This window comes from Callithrix jacchus, chromosome 1, assembly GCF_049354715.1.
Source record: "Callithrix jacchus isolate 240 chromosome 1, calJac240_pri, whole genome shotgun sequence".
Taxonomy (NCBI): Eukaryota; Metazoa; Chordata; class Mammalia; order Primates; family Cebidae; genus Callithrix; species Callithrix jacchus.
Window position 1 is genome coordinate 174,822,041 of NC_133502.1, and position 21,638 is coordinate 174,843,678.

Consider the following 21,638-nt stretch of genomic DNA (forward strand, 5'->3'; position numbering starts at 1 on the left):
ATTTTAAACCTTACTCTAAAGGTACAGTAATCAAGACAGTGAGATCCAGCACAAGGGCAAGGAAATGGATCAACAGATCCAAATAGAGCCCAGAAACAGGGTCACAGATGGAGAATCCACTGATTTTTGTTGTTGTTGTTTTTTGACAAAGGCGGCAGGGCTATTCGATATGGAAAGGAAAGGCTTTTCAACAATTACTGCTGGAACAATGGAATAAATGTATGTGAAAAAAACTCAACTCCTACCTTACACCACACAAAGACTAATTCAAGATGAAGCATAAAAGCTAAATCTATAAAGCTTCTACAAGCAATTATAGGAGAAATACATTCTTGGGCAAAGATTAGTTTGAGAGGACACAAGAAAGCATGAACTGGAAGAAAATGCTCATCAACTGGACTTTATCAAAGTTAAAAACTGCTTATCAAAAGATACTGTTAATTAACAGGCAAGCTACAAATTTGGAGAAAATATTCACAATACACATATCTAGCAAAGAACTTGTCCTTTTGTTGTTGTTGTTGTTGTTTTTCATAGAGAGGTCTTACTCTGTCTCACAGGCTGGAATGCAATGGCACAATCACAGCTCACTGCAGCCTCAAACTCCTAGGCTCAAATGATCCTCCTGCCTCTACCTCTGAATAGCTGAGACTACAGGTGCACACCACCACACCTGGCTTTATCTTTCTAATATAAAACTGTGTCCTAAAAATCAGTAACAAAAAGATAATCCCCCCCAAAAATGAGCAAAATATATACTTCAGAAAAGAAAATACACAAATGGTCAATAATTACCTGAAAAGGTAATCAATAATATTAGTCAAAAGGGAAGTAAAAAGTAAAACTACAATGAGACAGCACTACACTCAATAGAATGGCTAAAATTTAAATGCCTGACAATTCCAAGTGTTAACATAGATGTGGAGCAACCAGAAAACTAACTTAGCCAATGAGAGCATAATTACAACCTTTTGGAAAACAGTTTAAAAGTTGCTGTCAAAACCAAATATATGCTTATAATTTGATCTAGAAATTTCACTCCTAAGTATTTACTTAAAAGCAAAAAGACCCATATACAAATGTTCACAGAAGCTATTATTATTCATGGTAGCCGAACACTGAAACAACCTGCATGCTCATTAACAGGGGAATGGATCTGTGACAGTCATACGGTGGAGTATTACTTAGCAATGACAGGAACAGGCTGCTGATTACAACAGAGTACCTGTCTGTACAATTTCATTGATATGAAGTTCAAGAACAAGCAAAACTAATGTATGGCAAAGGCACTCAGGGCAGTGGTTGCCTTTGGGAGTAGGAGAGGGAGCTTCCTGCCTGCAAAGGTGCAAGAAAGCTGATGGGTTAGGGAAAGCTCTGTATCCTGATTGGGGTGGTGATTTCACGGACGTGTACATTGATCAGTATTCAAGGCTTGTATCAGTAAGATCTGTGTATTTCACTGTATGGACATTTTACTTCCTCCCCAACCCCCCTCAAAAAGCTGAAGAACTTTCAGGGGATTCACCCCAACCTCTCGTTTTAGAGAGGTCCCTGAGATTCGGGAAGGCAAGGGGGTCTGCCTAGGGTCGCACAGCAAGTGAGGCAGGCATAGGCCCCTCCCCTCCCAACTCTCCCAGAGGGGTGCACTGAACTGCACCCCGCTGGGATTCCATTCTCCTTGCCTTTTGAAGTCCCCGGGGAAAGAGCAGGGAAGGAAAACAAGACAGAAGGAAGTGATGGAGCAAAAGAGGGATCTCCAGGCAGGGTTGGCCACAGAGCTGGGGGCAACGGACTCAGGCAGCCCCGAACCTTCCTCCTGGTATTAGAAGATCCACTGCGGCAGCAGGGGCAGAGGGGGTGTAGGAGGCGTGGCCGCAGCCCGATCACAGACCCCAGGGCGCGGGGGAAGATGCGCCTGCGCGTGCGGGCAGGTGTCGGGGGCTAGGAGGTGGGGAGCGGCGCGAAGGGGAAGCAGCCAGGGGAGAGGCGGCCGAGCCGGGCCTCTGCGGACCCGTTTGCCCCTAAATCACACGGCCGCATGAATAATAAATAAGGACCGCTTGGATCCTTAATAGTAGTCGCATGTCTTATTAAACTAATATTTCACAAACTTTTATTCTCCCTGTGGTTGGAGGTCGGGAACAAAGCCCCGCGCCCCCCACCCCGCCGGCTCTGCACAGCCTGGGGCGGACCCCGGACCCGAGGAGCTCGGTGCGCCCCGCAGGGGCCCTGGAGGGGGACACCTCCCACTCTCGTCTCTCCTGTGGGTTCCTTCTTTCAACTCACGTGGCCCTGGTTCCTACCCTGTGCCAGGTCCGGCGCAGAGGACACAGATGGGTCCACCTCGCTCCTGCCCAAAGAAAGCCCAGGGCCCAGGAGGAGACAGCCGCCTAAACCAACCGTGTAGATGGAGGGCCCAGGGCTGGAACACAGTGCGTGCGGCGCAGGGGGCTCGCCCGCGGGCAGCACAGGGGCGCAGGGCAGGCATCGCCTGGGATGCCTCAGCAGAGGGAACCCTCAGCAGAGCCCCCAGGGGTGAGCGTGGAAGCTCTGTCCTGTGGAAGGCGCGACCGACGACAGACAGGTGCAAGCCTTGCTTCCACCACCAACGGTGTGGCCTTGGAAGGACAAGGGACAAGCCTCTGAGAGGAGTTTGCTGGGTAGGAAGCCAAGAGGGGCCCTGGAGACCCAGAGGGCTCAGCTCAGAGTCAGAAGGGTCGGAGGGCTTTAGGAAGCCCACGGCCCAGAGTTGGAGTGGCCCAACTGGGTCCATGCTTTTCTCCTTAGCAAAAGATTTGTTTTCTTTGAAAATCTGGGCTCCAATCCTGGCCTGGTCCCTCATCTGTGAAAGCAGTCACGGTCTCCATCTTGCAGGGCTGGTGAGGGAACAGCGTGATAAAAGCTCGTGTGGGTGCCAGTGCTGTCTGTTCCCATTGCTCCCCCCAAACGATAGCTTTCTGCTGTGCCCCCACTCCCCAGAGGCTCTGATGGACCTGCACCCCATCCAAGAGGTTTCCTCCTCCTGGCCCCTGCCCCCCATGCCTTCCTCAGCACCATGCTGCATCCTCCTCGCCTTCTCCAGGGACCTACACTGGCCAGGTGCCAGGCTGTGTGCTGGCACCGGGGCTCTGGGCTGGGTGCAGACAGCAATCTCTGCCCTGAGGAGCTCCCAGTCCTCCCAGTCTGATGGAAGAGGCAACCACAAAGGCCTTGCATCACCATGCAGGGGTGAAGCAATGCTGCGCAGGCACCGGCTCTGCCAGGGCACCCCATTCTCTCGGACGGTTCTGACCCCCAGGCCTGCCTGCCCACCCTGAGTCTATCTCTGGCCTTACCAGGTGCCTGAGCATCAGCCACATCCAGGGGCCTCCCAGAAACATTTCCCAGGCCCCTCCAACTCCACATGGTTACCACTGAATTCCCCATCTGCCTCTAGACCTTGACCCTCAGCCAAGCTACCTTCTCCCCTTATGAATGGCGGCACCGCTCTTCCATTAATGGGGTCCCAAACTAGCAACCAGATGTGGCTTCTCCCTCTCCCACCCCAACCCCATGCAGTCAATTCAAATTTAGCCAGGCCGGCCTCCAAACTGGCTCCCACACCTCCCCTCTCCACCTTCCCCACTGCACCATGCTGGCCTCCCTTCCCTCCCCACAGGCTGGTTCCCCAGGCCCTTTGAAGGTCTTCCTGCCTTCATTCTCTCCCAACCTCATCCATCTCACACCCACCATCAGGGTAATCCTCCAGCCGTTCAGGTAGAACCTCAGAAGGCTTCTGTGGGTCTCCACTACCCACAAAATAAACCCAGGCTCGTTAACCTGACGTTCAACACTCTTTCTGCCAACAGCTAATATCCACTCCCTATTCCACACATAGTTCCCTCCACTCCTTCCCCACCCCGACACATAGACTGGCTCAGCCACCCATCCTCCACTGCATCTTTGAACACCTGTAAGCTGGAAAACAACAACAAAAATGAATTATCTGCTCTGCTCAGTAATAGTGGTATTGTGTGAGTTTCGATATCTCAGTTAAGATTCTAGAATGAGACCAGGTGCAGTGGTTCATGCCTGTAATCTGATACTTTGGGAGGCAAAGGTGGGAGGATCACTTAAGCCCAGTAGTTTGAGACCAGCCTGGACAACATAGCAAGTCTTCATGTCTACCAAAAAATTGAAAAATTAGCCGAGCGTGGTGATCCACCCCTGTAGTCCCAGCTACTTGGGAGGCTGAAATGGATCACTTGAGCCCAGAAGGCTGAGGCTGCAGTGAGCCCAGATTGTGTCACTGCACTCCAGCCTGGGTGACAGAGCAAGACCTTGTCTAAAAAAAAAAAAATATCTAGAATGGACCATAAAGGGATGTTCTATGAGCATCTAAGAAGTGGTAGACCGAAAAGAGCAATAGAGTTGCTAAGAAAAGGCCACTTCGGGCTCACGCCTGTAATCCAGAACTTTGGGAGGCTGAGGAAGGAAGATGACTTGAGGTCAGGAGTTCGAGACCAGCCTGGTCAACATGACAAAACCCTGTCTCTATTAAAAATACAAAAATTAGCTGGATGTGGTGGAGGGCACCTGTAGTCCCAGCCACTTGGGAGGTGAGAGCAGGAGAATTGCTTGAACCTGGATGGCAGAGGTTGCAGTGAGCTGAGATCATACCACGGCACTCTAGCCTGGGCAACTGAGTGAGACTGTCTCAAAAGAAAAGGCCACATCAGACTGGTCCACGTCCTTGTCCACAGGGTGACCGGTCCAATAGGTCGGGGAGATGAGGGTCCCAGAAAGTGCACAGTGAGATTCCCTGGGAGATATTTAGGCCAGATGGGGAAATGGGATGGACAAAGACACAAGCAAGTAACACCAAGAGTGCAGTCAGTGTCCATGGGCGGGAGAGGGTGGGGGTCTCCATGGAGTGCCCCAGGCTCCATCCTGTTCAGCTGCATTTCACTTCCTTGTGCACGAAGGCAGAGGTGGTGCCTTTGCAGGTCCTACAGAGCAGAACCAAGAGAGCTCTGCTGGCTCCAGAGCCAGGGCAAGGAGAGAGGAGCTTGGTTGTGCCAAAGCAATGTGGCTGGGACCCACAAGAGCTCTCATATGTGAGTCCTAGACACAGAAAGGAGAAAGTCCCAGGCTACCCAGGTGTGTGGGAAAAGGCCATGGTGGGGGGAGAGGGGAGGGACCGCTAAAGGGGCTTTTCCTCTGCTGCTAAGCACTTTCCTCACAGGCTCTGGGACAAGGGAGGAAAATGGGGCACCTCCAGGTCACAGCACATGTGCATGGTCTCCTGGTCAATGGGTGGCAGGGCCAAGACGCCAATCCAGGATGTACGGAGTTAGTGCCATTGCTCTAGACTGCTTCCCATCTGGGCAGCAGCCTCCACAGCCTGCAGTCTAGTGGGGTTCATGGTTTTTTCCTACCTGGAACAGATCACAGAGCCAGAGGGGAGAGGAGTCACCCCCTTGGCCCAGGGGCAGCCCCTGACACTCTCTAAGAACCCTGGGGCTCTGGGCAGTGTGAAGTGAACAGTCCATGTGGGTGGCTTGCCTTGTGAGAGCAGCACAGGAGAGCAGCCAGCCGAGGAGCTGCCTGGAGCTGGAGGGGCCTGGCTGGTTGGCTGAGGAGGAACATCAGGAGCAGCTCAGAGGGGCTGCACCTGATGCTGGGGACAGGAGGGGATTGCGCTGCAGGGCTGATTGGAGTGGGGAGTGGAGGGAGCTGGGGAGGTAGCACATGAAGGCTGATTCTGAGGAAGGACCTTCCCCAAGGATGGTAGCGAGTTTCCCATCCCTGGAGATGGCCAACTTGGTGACCCAGCGGGGAGGGATTACAGAGGGAATCCAGGCATTGGTGGATGCATTGGGCCTTCAAGGGTCCTTACAACCTGGAAATTCCACGGAGCTGTTGCATGAGCCATTCCCAACATCTGGAATGCCGTTTCCTCTAATCCCACCTCCACACCCAAGTCCAACCTTTCCTCTTGCAGGGTGTCTCCCCAAAGCCACCCGGGCATCCCTCATCTCATTTTCCCTGGTTCACGTGTTGTCAACTAGACACCCTATTGAACAGAAGAGAATCAAATCACAGGAAATTGACTAGAACCAAGGAAGACAATAGCACACACTGTACGGCGCCCACTAGTGCTAGACACTGGTCCCCAAGTATGAGACGGTGACATGTTTAACCCTCACAACCACGATTGGCGTAGGTATCGTGTTGGCGCCATGTTCCAGAGGAGGGCAGCTGGGCACCCGGAGGAGAAGTAACCTGCCCAAGGTCACACAGCCAGGGTCAGGGGAAGATCTGGGATTTGAACCCAGGCAGTCTGGCTCCGGAGTCAATGCTCTGAATCACTGCTCGGGGCTGTCAGAACAACACCATGAGCTAATGCTGTGAGAACACAGAGCAGAGCTAGCACTTCTTAGGCATTTGGCACTCCCGAGGCCCGCCCTGCTTCATCTCTGCCCCCAAGTGTGCCCACCACTGTCCCTTCCCTGCCTAGCTCTGTTGCTCCCTGCTGCTCATCCTCTCTGGCTTTGTCTGGCTCTCCCTGCCCCTGGGTGTCACTCCATGTCTGCTTCCCTGTTCTTCTCTCTCCTCTGCCCTGTCTCTTGCTCTGTGTCCTTGTCCGTCCTTCTGTCCTTCTCTCTTCATCTTCCCATCCCTTTCCCACCAGCCCCCACCACGTGGACCCTGCTGACTCGTGCTTCTGCTTTCCCTGCATCCCTGACGCCGCTCATCATAAACTCGTCCTTTGTCTTTACAAACTGGCCGGGTCTCTCTCTGTCTCTCCCTCCATTTATGAGCCTGTGTGTTAGTGGACAGGGCAGTGGATGGAGGCCACTCACTAGTGACCCATCTCTGCGATCACCTCATTATTTATCACTAGGGACGCCAGTGTTTCCATAAATTACCCCGAGCTGGAGCCGCCCGCGCCGGAATCAATAGTCGCCTCTCGCCTAATACCCAATTATTAATAACCACAGGGGAAGGGTGGCCAGACGTGGCCAGACGTGGCACTCCAGGTCCCTGCCTGGTAGGAGGAAGGGCGGGCTGGGAGGGTGCTGGCCTCCATTCTGCAAGATTCCAGCACAGGGCAAGAAGTGGGGCTGGAGAAGGAACCAGGGTCCCCACATTCTCTCTAGGTCTAGGCGATAGAATCTGAGACATGGTTCCACCCTAAGAGCAGAGAGAGACGCAGAGCCCCATCTTTAGGCTCCCCTAGTCTGAGGATCAGAGACCTGGCCAACCGGTGAAATCTGCCCTTTCAGGACCCACTGGGACCCTAGCAATAAGGCTGCACCTTCCCCACAGAGGACAGCTATTGCAGGGCCTCATACCACAGGCAGACGAAAGGCTACCAGAGGCAGGTGCTGGGGTGGGGCTTTGGTTCCACCAGGGCACTGGGGTGAGGAGGTGATTTTCCACACCCCCCCCACCACTTCCCACACCACAACACACACTTGGAGCCCTGCAGGTACATCTGGGCAAAGATCTGAATCTGCAGGAGCTGATGCTTGAGGATGGAGGCACGGCAGGAAGGTCAGGAGGAGGAGCAGGGCACCTTAAGGGGATCTACACCTGCGGAGCCCAAGGCAGGGGGCTGAGGGCGAATAGGAACAGCTGTCCATGCAGATGACGGTGGGAGAGGCAAGGCCAGAGGAGGGAGGCCAAGCCCCAGAAGACTCTGGCCTCCGAGTATTCTGACACCCAGATATACACACACCCTCAACCACTGGCTCTCCCTTCACTGCACCAGAGGTGCAATGGACACACACACACACACACACCCCTCAGGCACAAACCAGCGACACGAAAGCACTTTAGCACCGAAGGCATTCTTACAAAGCAGTTACAGACACACACACACACACCCCACATGCACACACACACACACTTCACATGCAGAAACCAGTGACACAAAAGCACTGTAGCACCAAAGGCATTCTTACAAAGCACAGTTACACACACACACACACACACCCCACAGGCACAAAACTGACACAAAAATACTTTTGCGTGGAAGGCATTCTTACAAAGCAGACAGTTACAGACACATGCACACACACACAGACACAGACACACATACACACACCCCAGATGCACACACACACAAACACACCCCACATGCACAAACCAATGACACGAAAACACTTTGGCACGGAAGGCATTCTAACAAAGCAGACAGTTACATACATATACATACACAGACAATGGGACAGAGTCACTGATAAACACAGATGCGTGAGGGCACCCACACACGCCCACACAGGCCCACATACAGAAATACAAGTGCACGTTTGTGCCTATGCACACAGACACCCCAGATACCCTCCCCAACACACACAGGCACCTACACATGCTGACACAACGCACACTAGCATCCCATCCTGCACGCACACCGTTTTGTGCACACAGTGTGCGCACGCAGCAACGGGGCCTCTTAGGGCAGCTTGCGGAGCGATGCTGAGGCTTCCTTTAGCTCCTCCAGAGCCCAGTCGGTTCCAACACTGCCACCGTGTGGCTGCAGGTGCACAGTGCGCAGGCCATGAGGCTGGAATGCCTGGCCCGTGGGGAGGTCTTGCCCCAAATCTTGGGTCTCTCCAAGGAGATGAGCCGGGATGCCATTTGGCCATTTCCCAGTGAAACCGAACACAGTCCTGGAGAACTGGGGTCAGACGGTGCGATGGCTGGAGCCAGCTACTGTGGGCCATTGCTGTCCAACCAGCTGGGCTGGCCCCGTGGCCTGGGTCTGCAACCCATGGATGGTGACATGTGATAGGCAAGTGGCCCCCATGCTGGTGCAGGCTTGGTGCCAAGTTGTTTAAACTCTCCCAGAGAGACTGGGGTTCAATCCCGACCTGCGTTTTAATCATTCATTCACTCATCACAGGATCAAGGCTGTAATCTGTGTCCACGTATGAGGCTAGGTTGAAATAATGGTAAGCATCGCACACAGTTGCCTTTCCTAAATGTCAGGGGGCCTAACACTGAAGGGTAACACAACAAATATTTGTCAGGTTACACTATAGAAAAGCTCCATTGGCGTAAGTCTAAAATGGTCAGTTACTGGCAGCATTTTCATGCAAGACCCTTTGATTCACCCTGATGATGCTAAGCGTCGTACAGGTTACAAAACAGGACAGTGGGGCTTAATCTGGGGAGCAGAATGGCAGGGAAGGCTTCCTTGAGAGGAACTTGACTCTAAGCTGAACTTGAAAGGATGAGTAGTTATGAAGTCACTACCAAGAGTGGGAAGAGCTGTGCAAAGGCCCCAGGTGGGAGAGAACTTGCATATTGTGGAAACCGAGAGAAAGCCAATGTGCTCAGAGCCCAGCACCAATGGTGAGGCATGCGAGTGAAGCCGGAGGGGCTGGGGAACCAGGAGCTCCAGGCAGGACCCAAAGTTTAGGGCTTGGGACGATTTAGTACTTGGGACTTTTCCCTCCTGAAAGCCCCAGGGAAAGGCTCACTGAAGAAGGGTGGAAGCATGGGAATGTCACACTCAGCTTGGTGATTCGAAAAGCTCACTCTGGCTGCAGAGTGGAGAAGGATTGAGTGATGGGGTGGGGAACACAGGCTGTTACCCGCATCCAGGTGAGAGATGGCGGCAGGTAGAAGTGGGCGGAGCCAAGATCTTGGTTCAGCTGCTCTCTGAGTCCAGGTTTTGTCCTCTGTAAATTAGGCTGTAATTTCTACCTTGCAAGGAAGGTGAAATAAGAAAATGAATATAAAGCACTTGGAAGGTGCCTGGCACATAAGGAGTACTCAGCAAATGGAAGCTATGATTCCTCATCTTATCATCTTATTATTAGAAAGCAAAGAGGACCTGCCCCCTGCCATCTCTGTGGGCTTCCAGTGATCCATGCCACTTGGGGCCAAGCTCACGGATGATGCCCAGAGCCCTTGGAGGCATAGATGTTCTCACTTCCCTTCTCAGAGGCCCTGGAGCCCTCAGGTTCCCCTTGCACTCCTCAATTTAGACTCCAGGTGTCCCCAGGGATGGCCTCCCTTAGGGGAGTGGTGCTTAGGAGGACCTTGCCAAGGTTTTCTATCCTCCTAGATGCTGCAAGGAGCTGAGGCAGAAACCTAGCCACACAGGCCTGCCAAGGAAGTATCATGCTCTCGTAGAGATGGGGAAACTGAGGCTCAGGGAGATTACATCACACACTGAGTAGCAGTGCTGGGATTTGAGACCACCCTGGCTCCCAAAACTGTGCTTTTTAATTTTTTAATCTTAGGTGCAGAAACTTGAGTTAATCACACATCTCAGTTCCCAGCAGACTATTCATGCAAGCTCTGTCTCCTGACTTATTACTAAAAAAAATTGATATGTGTCAATCATTCCCAGATCCTTATTTTGTACCAGGCTCAGTGATGGGACCCACGCGGGTGCATCCACAGGTGGTTCAGCGACAGGTCCTGTCCTTGGGGAGCATGTGAACTGGTGACAGTCAACTCTGGGCAAAGAACTTCTACTCTCCTGCCCAGCGGTGCTTGGGTAAGGGATTTATCCAAGGAAAATAAGGATGAAGGTTTAGAAAGGTGTTTGCATCAGAACGATAATACAGAATATATGCTCTTCAGTGAGGAATAAATGCGTTATGATACATCAGTCTAGTGGAATATTATGCATCTATTAAAATTGGTGGCAAGAGTATCCCTTTATTGATGTGGAAAGATGGCTATACTTTATTGTTCATATTTTCTAAAAAATAGCTCATAAAACAGTATTCATAGAGATTTCCATTTTGAAAAACATAGATAATACGTGCATATATTTTCTTGATTCTGAGATGCACATTTTTAAACATTTGGACATTTCTAAAATCAGGATGTGCATTGCAATTAATAGATATGTTTAATGCAGTAGTTATTTTCTCTAAAAGAGCCATGTAATTAAATCAATGATGCATCCTACAATCACTGTTGTCCTAGAATGAAGAAAAACATATATATATACACACACATAGGAAAAATTCCAGAAAGCCAGCAACCCAAATGTTAAAAGTCATTAAATCTAGGTGATTTCCACTTTCTTCATAAACCTTCTGTACTGTCTGGGTTTTATAAAGTGAACATGAATTATTTTTATAATTAGAAAAAAATCCCCTAGCTCCATACTGAAAAACAAAACAAAGTCGCAGCTCAAAAAAAGCCAAAGCTTCTCATACATAGCAGGCCAGAATACTCGTTAAACAGAGCCCCGGAAGCAGGGGATGGGAACCAAGGGGACTTGGCAGCCTGGTTGTAAAGGAGCTGGGCTTCCTAATGCAGGAGGGATTTGTGTAGATGGGGACAGGTTTAGACACTCAAGCCAGGAGACAGCCTAACTTTTGATCTGGAGTATTCCTCCCAGGTCTGGAGGGAAATGGTGTGACTGAGACCCTAGCTGACATGGATTGAGAGCTTACTCTGTGCTCTAAGCGTTTCTCATGCATTTCCTTATTGTAAGAAGCTGTCTTGTACCCCCCAAATATGCCTATGTTCATGTCCTAACCCCCAGTATCTTAGGGTGTGATCGTCTCTGGAGATAAGGTCTTTAAAGAGGTCATAGGTTGAAATGACGTCACTGAGGTGGGCCCTAATCCAACATCACCGGAGTCTTTATGAGAAGAGGAGATTAGGGCACACACATCAACAGAGAGAAGACCATGTGAAGGCACTGGGAGAAGATGGCTGCCTGCAAGCCAGGAAGAGAGTCCTCAGAAGGAACCAACCCCCACTTGCACCTTGACCTCAGTCTTCTAGCCTTCAGAATAGTAAGAAAATAAATTTCTGTTGTTTAAGACACCCAGTCTATTGTTCTTTGCTATGACAGCCCTAGCAAACTAATATACTTCTTTACCCCACAGCAACCTCGTGAGGGTGTGTGTTTCAGTTACCTCTTGCTACGTAACAAGCAGCCCCAACACTTAGTGGCTCAAGATATCAATAATAGTTGGCTTTGCGCTGAGCTTGGTAAGGTCAGCTTCTCTAAGCTCCATATGGCATTGCTGGGCAGATGACGTTCAGGATGGCTCATGCATGTGACTCCCATGGCAAGCTGGTGCTGTGAGCCAGACAGCTACTGTGGCCTCTCCAAGTGGCTGCTTGGTCTCCTCACAGCATGGCCACTGGATTCCAACAGTGGGCATCCCCAGAGAGTCTGATGAAGTATGTGGCATTCCCATGACCAGGCCTTGGGAGTCATGCAGCATCACTGGTGCTACATCTATCGAGGCAGTGACAAACGTCCTCCCAAGTTCAGGGCAAGGGAACACTGTCCCCACTATCCCCTGGGAAGAGTGTCAATGCTTTTATAAGAAGAGCTTGTGGGATGGGATGTATATTGTGGCTGACATCTTTGGAAAATGCAGCCGTCATGGTAGGTACTGTAGTTATCCCCATATTACAAGTGAGGATATGCAGGTGGAGAGAGAAGTTAAGGGACAGCCTGAGATCGTGCAGCTTGTAAGTGGTGGCATTGTGTGGGTTGGTGCTGGATCATGAAGCCTTGAATGCCAAATCCAAGGTTTAGGTTTAAAGTCGGTGGACAATAGAGAGCCAGTGAGCTTTTGAAAGCAGAGAATGAGATCCTTAGGTCTGTGTTCAAGGAAAATCGCTCTGCCTGCAGGATAGAAAAAGGAAGAAGGGTAATCTGGAGGCAAGAGGAGGCTGGGCCACAGTGCTGGGGAGGAGACGTGGACCCATCCAGGGTGGCGCTTGGGGTCTGGAGGAAAGGGCCTGGTTGCTGCTGCTTCTAGGCACGAGGGCCTCTGGGCGGTGAGTAGCCCCCACCCCACTCCTCTGCGGACCCACTAAGGTCCCCACTCCCTTGGCTCCCCAAGATCCACTGCCTCATAAGATACCTGTGGAAGGCTCCACCAGACCCTCCATCTTTGAGGTGTCTGTCAAGGGGCCTGCTGTGTTTGATCTCACTGCACAAAGCCAGCACATATCAGGTCCTTACAGTTTGCCAAATGAACAAATGATGAGTGAATGAATTAAATGAGTGGGAGACAGGCCATCAAAGAAAACTGATAAACTAAGGGAGAAAAAAAGGCAAATGCAGCCTAACCATGCACCTTCATGGACTCACAGATTTGGGGAGACTAAAGTGCATGGTGACTAGAAGCATGGCCAGAAAATGGGGTGGAGGGGGGCAGGAATTTGAGAGGCCTCCAGAAGCTGTCACAGGTGAAAGACCTGAGCCGGATGGGGCTGAGCCCTGATTGGATGTAATGAGAGTCCAACGCGGCTGTTCCACCGATAAGCAATCAGCTCCCTCAGCTGGGTCCGCAAAGGCGAGATTCCGAGTAGGAAGCCACGCGGGTTTGAATCCCTGCTCCTCAACCCACTCCCGCGGCATCTCGAGCGCAGTCTTTCTCTGCAGTTTTCTTAGCTGCACCGTGGGGGTGAGAGCAGCGCAGCCGTCCTCGTGTAGAGATGCGGACCTGGAAGGCGCTGGGTGAAGAGCACCAGCTCCGGTCAGGCTGGAATTAGGGGCTACTGGGGACTCCTGGCCCAGGCCCTGGCCCCGCAGTGGCGTGTGCTAGAGTAATGGTCCGCTCACTTTTCTTCCGTACCACCAAACTGGGAGCTCCCGACTGGCAGAGACTGTGTTCCAGGGCTCAGCCCGGGCCTGGCAGGAGGAGGACTCGGGAAGCTCTAAGGTGTTAGCTTTGGGAACCAGTGCACTTTTCTAGGGGGCTGTTCACAGAGGGACGCAAAGCATGGAGGGGCAGCCAGGCCTCCACATTCTCATGCAGCCTGCCCCATCGGTAGACCTTGTCTGGATGCCAGCCAGGCAGCCCGGGGCCACAGAGACCCCGCAGCAGAGCCAGCCAAGCCTATGGGAAACTGGTCAGAGGCAAAGTAGGGGCTTTCAGCAGCCAGAGAGAGAGGAGGTGGGGAGGGGACACGTGGATGGACAGAACACCGGCAACATGCCAGGAGGAAGTCATGTTCTCATCCCCATTTTACAGATGGGGGAAAGTGAGGCTCAGAAGAACCATTCCAGCTAATGAGTGCTTTCAGCCTAGACCTCTCTGATTCCAAAATTGTGAGCTTTGTCCTGTATTACTCCCCGGAGACTTTGAGGAGGGGAAGGAGAGAGACATGGGCAAGGGGCAGGGTGGGCGAGTGGGCCCTCCCCGGAAGCAGCATTTCCGGGCCAGAGAATGTTCATCTTTGGGTCCTTGCACCCTGGGTTCTGGGCCTCAAGCACCACTGCTTGGGCTATCCCTAGGTTTGGCCCCCAAGTTTCCTCTGAGGGACGTTCCTTCTGGGTTCACCATTCAGATCAACCCAGGTTGACAGAAAGCCAAGAAAAAGCAGATTTCTCTCCTGTGTGCTTGAGGGGCAGAGATGGTGGGTGTCACAGCGTCCTGGAGGATGGGGCCAGTTGAAACTTTGTAAGTGAACACCAGTGAGCCAGGATCACAGGACAGGCTGGTGACTCCCACATTCCTGCCTTTTCTCTGGGGCTAGATTCACCTTCAGATTCCAGGGCCCATGCCCATGTGTCCCAGCACCACCTGGAAGGAATTCTGAATAGTCCCAAGGGTTCCCGGACCATGGGCTGGGCTTTGGGCTCAAGCTGAACTCATCCCCATCTTTTGCCTCATGTCATCTTCACCCAGCTGGGATCCCTGCTGGTCACCACTCGGCTTCTTGCCTGCCCTGGGTCAGGACAGGGAGTCATCTGGTGCCAGCAATAGGCAACAGAATTGGCCACACTGTCCTAAGGCCATCAGCAGCCCCGCAGGGCCCCAGCCTTGCTTATGCCCTTTCCAGCTGGCTCAGCTCAAGGCCAAGCTCTCACAGCCCTTTGGACACTGATTCAAACAGCTCCCCGTCCTGCAGCCTGGCCTACAGCCAGTCCAGGTCCTGGAACATCCCCCTCCAACTCCTCCAAATCAGCGTGTCCAGAGGCCCCATACCCTGCCTTTCCCCAAAACCTGCCTCCCCTGATTTCTGTTGGATTTGACATTCGCCCTGTGGCCCAGATGCCCAGGACCCCCCGCAGCCCTGCCTGGGGACCCAGCCCGGGTTCCAGCTGGCTGGCGAGCCCAGCCAAGCATCACCGCTCCCACGACATCCCTGAGTGACAGGAAACAACTCGCTCCTTCCAAGAGGCGAAGCTCTGACAAACACTCACTAGGAAATAATAAAGTGGCAAAATAATTCTGCATCGGACACACTTACCAGAGCAGAAAGCGTCTGCGGAGGAGACAACATCTTGTACCATCTATCTTCCTTAAATCCCCACGCTGTGACAAAGTGGAGGGCGAAATCATGATGAATGATCAGACACATTTAGCCAGTACCTGTGCTCTGTAACGAGCGTGGCCCAGGAAAGGGGCCCTAATGAAGATCTGTGCCCCCGCCCCTAACCGGGCCTCCTCAGAAACAAGTCTTTATTACGAAATTGGCGCCTGGTTTTCATACCACGCAGGATGGAGGCACGAGGTGTGACATGCATTAACGCTGGCACCTGCAGGGTCAGCCCAGCCCTCGCTGGCGGTACAGAGACAAACGGGTTCGGCTCCTGCCACCACCCTGCGTCTGGTTGACAAGGCGCCAGTCGCCTTCCAATTGTGCGGGAACACGCCTCGGTTTTGTTCCTCCCCGGCCCGCCATCATTTATTCTGCTGCCTCATTTGAATATGATGAATACTGTAGTCCTTTATTTGTTCACAACAACCAAATAATTGTAGATCCGTGGGCTTCGGGGCAATTAATCACATTTTTCCCTCCACCAATCCACTATAAACATGACATTGAACAATAAAGTACATTAACCTCTGCTTTGCACAAAACTTTGCTTATTTAAACACCACAAGGTTATTTGTTTTCCTTCTTGCCAGGCCCCTGCCATGAAGAAAAGGTAGTGGGGAGAGAAGACCCACCCCATACTGGGTAACCACAGCAGCTCAGCCCACCCCAGCTCAGCCAGGCCTGGGGCCTAGTGTCAGGGGCGAGCAGGTGTGGCTGCAGGCCCTGGAGTGGGCATCTCGGCCGGACCCGAGTCTGTGTGTGTATACATGTGTGTACGTGTGTGTACATGTGTGTGTGTATGCACAGCTGCCACTATGCATATACTTGTGTGAAAGTGTCTCCATTTCACATGTGTTCCTGTGCGTATATGTTTATATATGTCTGGTCTCAGAATAGAGGCTCTGAGGACAAAGTCTAAGGCTGTGTGTGTGTGTGTGTGTGTGTACTCATAAGCGTTCCTGTGTGCACACGTGTGGCCATTTTAAAATATGGCTGCAAATTCTTTCACATCCTTCCCATCAAGAGGTGGGATCTATGTCCTCCCCTCCTTGAATCAGGGTGGACTTGTGACTGCTTTGACCACATCTCACTGAGGTCAAAAAAGGCTATCCAGCCTCTGCCTTGTTCATGGGAATGCTTACTCTTGGAGTCCTGAGCTGCCATTTAAGAAACCCAGCTACTCCGAGGCTACCACGCAAGAGAGGCCACATAGAGAGGCCCTGAGACCTTAAGGAGAAAGTGAGAAAAAGAGAGAGAGAGAGAGAGACCTGATGAGCACCCAGCCATTCAAGACATCCCAGCCCAAGTGCCTGACATGTGAGCAAAGACACAAAGACACCTCCAGCCATTCCATTCTTCCCCACAGAGGATCTGGACATGGTGTGGCAGGGACAGGCCATTTCCACTGTGTCCTGCCTGAATTCCCACTCCACAGAAGCCATGAGCATAGTAGAACGATATTGCTTCGAGGTACCAAGCTTGGGGTGGCTTGCTATGTAGCAGTAGGTAATCGGTTATGGGGCTGAAAGTCTGTGCAATGTGTGTGCATGTGCATGCCGTATGTGACCAGTACATATATGTGCACAGCGCATCCAATCCTTCACTCAGCACTGTACTGAACACCTGCTGGCCCAGGCTTTTTCTAGGCGTGTGGGACACATCAGTGACCAAAGCAAAGGCCATGTCCTCATGGAACCTAACTCCTAACAGATGGAGACAGATGACAAATCATAAACCTAAGAAAATAAAGTTAAATCAGATGGCATGCTATATGGCAATAACTACCATGGGAAAGTGGAAGCAAGAGCTGGGTGTGGGGACCAGGAGAGTGGGGACTTGGCGGAGGGGAGTCACATCTTTCTACAGGGTAGAAAGGGTGAGGTCTCTTTGAGATGACAGCATTGGAAAAATCCTTAAAGGGCATGAAAGAGTTTGTGTATAGTTTTAATTATGCCCCTGCAAATTCTTCCCCACCACTAAATGTTAAATTTCTAACCTTCAGAACTTCAGAATGGACAAATATAATTTGGAAATAGGGTTGCTGCAGATACAGTTAGCTAAGGCTGTACTGGAATAGGGGGGCACTTAATCTAATGTAACTGGTCCTTGTAAAGAGAAGAAGAGACACAGAGACAGAGACACACAGGGAGAAGACCATGTGAAGACAAAGCAGAGATGGGAGGGATGCGTCCAGGAGGCAAGGAACACCAAGGGCTGCCAGCAAACACCAGAAGCTGGAGCTGGGCATGGTGGCTCATGCCAGTAATTCTAACAGTTTGGGAGGCCAAGGCAGGAGGATCTCTCAAGCCCAGGAATTGGAGACCAGCCTGGGCCAACATGGTGAGAACCTGTCTCTACAAAAGATTAAAAAATTAGCTGGGCACAGTGGCATGCACCTGTGGTTCCAGCTTCTTGGGAGGCTGAGGTGGGAGGATGGCTTGAACCCAGGTATTCAAGGCTGCAGTGAGCCAAGATTGTGCCACTGCACTCCAACCTGGGCAAAAGAGCACAGCCTGGTCTCAAAACAAGAAACAAAGGAGGAAGAGTTAAGGGGAAGAGGAGGGTCACCCCCATAGATACATTCCAGGAAATTTGGCCTGGCAGACACCTGGATCTTGGACTTCCAGCACCCGGAACTGTGAGACAGTAAATTCCTGTTGTTTTAAATTATCCAGTTTGTGGTGCTTTGTCACACAGCCCCAGCAGACTAATACAGTGAGTGATATGGAGATCCGGGAGATGAGCAGTCTGGACCGGGAGATGAGCAGCCAGTGTGAGGGCCCTGCAATGGGCAAGAGCAGCAGGTTCAAGGATCAACAAAGAAGTGGGTGGGCAGGGAGAGAGGCAGAAACCCAGGTGAGCCAGGCGACAGGCTGATTCACACAGCCTTGGGCCATCGCAGGGACCCGGCTTTCACTGTGGGTGAAACAGCTTGGCAAGGCTGAGCAACGTATTTTCTAACCAGGATTGAAAAGGCTCTCTCTGGGGCTTTCAGAATAGACTCTGGGGATGAGGGCAGAGTACGGAGAACAATTAGGAGCCTGTTGTAATAATCCAGTGATCCGTGTAGTGGCTTGGACCAAGTGGTGGTGGTGGAGGTAGTGAGAGGTGGTTTATTATGGATATATTTTGGGGGTCTAGGCAACAGGACTCCCTGATACATTGGAATGTGGGGTGTGAGATAGAAATCAAGGAGGATTCCAAGATCCCTGGTGTCAGAAACTGGAGGGAGAGAGTCATGATCAGCCAGGATGGAGAGGGCTGTGGAAGGAGCAGATCTGGGATTGGGATAGACCGGGAAATGTGTGTGTATATATATATATCACCATATGCATTTATGTGTATGTGAGTGTGCATAACTGTGTGTGTGTGTCTGCATGTATCTTTGGATGCATTATGCACTTAGATGGGTCTGGGCACTTTTGTATGTATCTACTGATAGACATTTTTGTCTTTAAGAAGAATTTAGGCCAGGGATGGTGGCTCACACCTGAAATCTCAGCAATTTAGGAGGCTGAGGAGGGCGGATGACTTGAGGTCAGGAGTTTGAGATCAGCCTTTCCAACATGGTGAAACTCATCTCTACTAAAAATACAAAAATTAGCTGGGCATGGTGGTAGGCACCTGTAATCCCAGATACTCAAGATGCTGAGGCAGGAGAATCACTTGAACCCAGGAGGTGGAGGTTGCAGTGAGCCAAGATCACTCCACTGCACTCCAGCCTAGGCTACAAAGTGAGACTCCTTCTCAAAAGAAAAAAAAAAGTAGAATCTAAATAAAAATCTGCAATGTTTGCATATGTGTAAATACATGACTTTTTGTAGTGTGTGTGCCTGAGGAGTATACGTGTGTATCCGTGGAGGGGTGTGTGTGTGTTACTGTATGTGTGAGAAGTGCTCTAGAGGGACAGTAGAAGGAGGCCAGTCCCCTGCCAATGGACTTGTGGATGGGAGGGAGGTGGGGGTTACATAGGTAGGGCTGAGCTCAAAAATCTCTTTGAAGCCAGACCCCAGGGCAGGGAGAGTCTGTTCATCCAGGTTCTCATTGAGAAGGAGGTGCTGAAAGAGAGGTAGGCCTCCTAAGGATGAGGGCAGAGCTCCAGCCTCACCAGGTGGTACCCACATCCCAAAAAGGGGAGGAGTTGGTGAAGTGGATCGGGCATCCCCACAGGATGGAATGTAGGTTTGCCTTCAAAAAATGACGTCTTTGAGAAATAGTTGGCTGGATATGGTGACGCATGCCTGTAATCCCAGTGCTTTGGGAGATCAAGGCAGGAAGATCACTTGAGGCCAGGAATTTGAGACCAGGCCAGGAATTTGAGGCCCCCATCACAGGAAAGAAAGAAAGAGAGAAAGAAAGAAAGAGAAAAGAGAGAAAGAAAGAAAGAAAGAAAGAAAGAAAGAAAGAAAGAAAGAAAGAAAGAAAGAGAAAAGAGAGAAAGAAAGAGAGAAAGAAAATTAGCAAGACATGGTGGCACAATACCTGCAGTCCTAGATTTTCAGAAGGCTGAGGAAGGAAGATCTCTGAGCTCGGGAGTTGGAGGCTGCAGTAAACCATGATCACACCACTGCACCCCGGCCTGGGTGACAAAGCAAGACCCTGTCTCTAAAAGAAAGAATGAAAGAGTTAATTATTTGGGAAAAAAAGTCCCCAAAGAATAATAAACTCTGATAAGTAATGATGAAGTTCTTCACAAAGAGAAGCTATCTAATGCATATTCCCTCAGCTCACAGCTGCCAAACATTTTAGCAACAGGTTCTGTGCCCATACTATACTCTCTTTGCTTCCCACCAGGCTGAACAGAGGAGCTTCCCCTACCCATCTCTGAGGTACCCCCTCTCTCCCAAGGGAAACTCATTCCATCTATCAATCACTGTGGCCCTCACTGCAGCTGCGAGTTTGGGCACAGTATCATTGCTAGAGCAGATTAATAAAGCAGGCTATGTGGCCATTCATCTCGTGAACGCATTCTTTTCTATTCCAATCAAAGAGAGGATCTGAAACAGATTTCAATAGTTACTTGTAGTTTTGTAGTTTTGCCCAGGGGTTATGTTAACTCTTCCATCCCGTCACAAAATTGTCCAAGAAGATATAGATTGCCTCCAGATTGCAAAGAACATCATATTGATCTGTTCCATGCTGATATAGACAAGCAAAAAGTGCTAGCTCATTGGAGGTCTTGGGAAGACACAGGCACACCAGAAGGTGTGCATGTATTTATAATTAGTGTCAATGATATTATATAATGTTGCCATTCTCTTACTAATTGCTTTTCAATTGGCACTGTGTTTTTAAGATTTATCCATGTTGCTATGTGTACAAATATGATCCTTTGTTTCATGATAATAGTGGGGGCCAACTCAGATGGCTACTGTCTGTCCTCCTCCCACAAATCTGCAACAGAAATCCTTGTAGATTTCCCAATGTGCAGCTGTGTTAGAATTTCTCTGAGTCCTAGGGTACCTATGCACTTAATTTGCATAAGTAGTGTGGAATCACTCTCCAAAAAGGCCTTACCAATTTACACTCCCATCAGCCATGTGTGAGGAATCCTATCTTCCTCATTTCTGCCATTAATTGGTATTACCCAGCTTCCTAGTTTTTGCCAGTCTAAGGTGTAAAGTGATATCTCGTTTTAATTTGCATTTCTCTGACTACTAATGAGTTTGAGCATCACTTCATGTGCTTATTAGCTTTAGGGGTTTCCTTTTCTTTAAATTGCCTGTCATACCATTTGCCCATTATTCTGCTGGAGTTGATGTCCTCTTTTTGTTACTTTGCAGAGTTCCTTGCATATTCTAGGTGTTAATCCCTTGACAATTTTAGACTTAAAAAAAATATTAACTCTATCGTCTGACTCTTAATTGGTCCACATTCTTTTTGTGTTAAATACAATTTCTTAATTTTGATATAATCAAATTCAGCAAATTTGTGCACTGTGGCTTGTGCTTTTAAAGTTCTGTTAAACAAGCCTCCTTCCTTTTCTAAAGCCCAAATAGATCCTCCCACATTTGTGTCTATTAACCCTATGATTTTTAACTTTACATTTATGTATTTAGTCTACCTAGAGCCCCCCCATTGTATGTGAGGCAAAACAGGGGTCCAGTTATAGTTTTCTTGGTGAATGAGCCAGTTTTTCCTATTTTACATGCAAAACAATCCTCCTTTATCCCTGTTAAGTTCCCATAGGTAAGTATTTGGTCTTTGGGTTCTCCATTTTTGTTTCATTGATATAATTTGTCTATTCACAGTAATTGAAAATTGTGGTGTAATTAAAAACGCCAAAGTTTTTAGTTACTATGGCTTTATAGTAGTTCTCAATATTTGGTGGGGAAATTTATCCGCCCTTCATTCTTCTTTTTTTTCAAGTTGACTTAGTT

The 21,638-nt window shown here is 50.2% G+C and overlaps 1 long non-coding RNA gene across 1 annotated transcript in view; it reads right to left on the reverse strand.

Moving 5' to 3' along the window:
- Positions 1-8,324: 8,324 nt before the first annotated feature.
- The window catches only part of LOC144576641 (uncharacterized), a 101,466-nt gene continuing 88,152 nt past the window's right edge, over positions 8,325-21,638 (reverse strand). Inside the window, exons 2-3 of the long non-coding RNA XR_013518881.1 lie at positions 19,741-19,863; positions 8,325-15,251 (exon numbers count right to left, since the gene is read on the reverse strand). This is a non-coding gene — a long non-coding RNA (uncharacterized LOC144576641). The remainder of the gene's footprint in view (positions 15,252-19,740; positions 19,864-21,638) is intronic.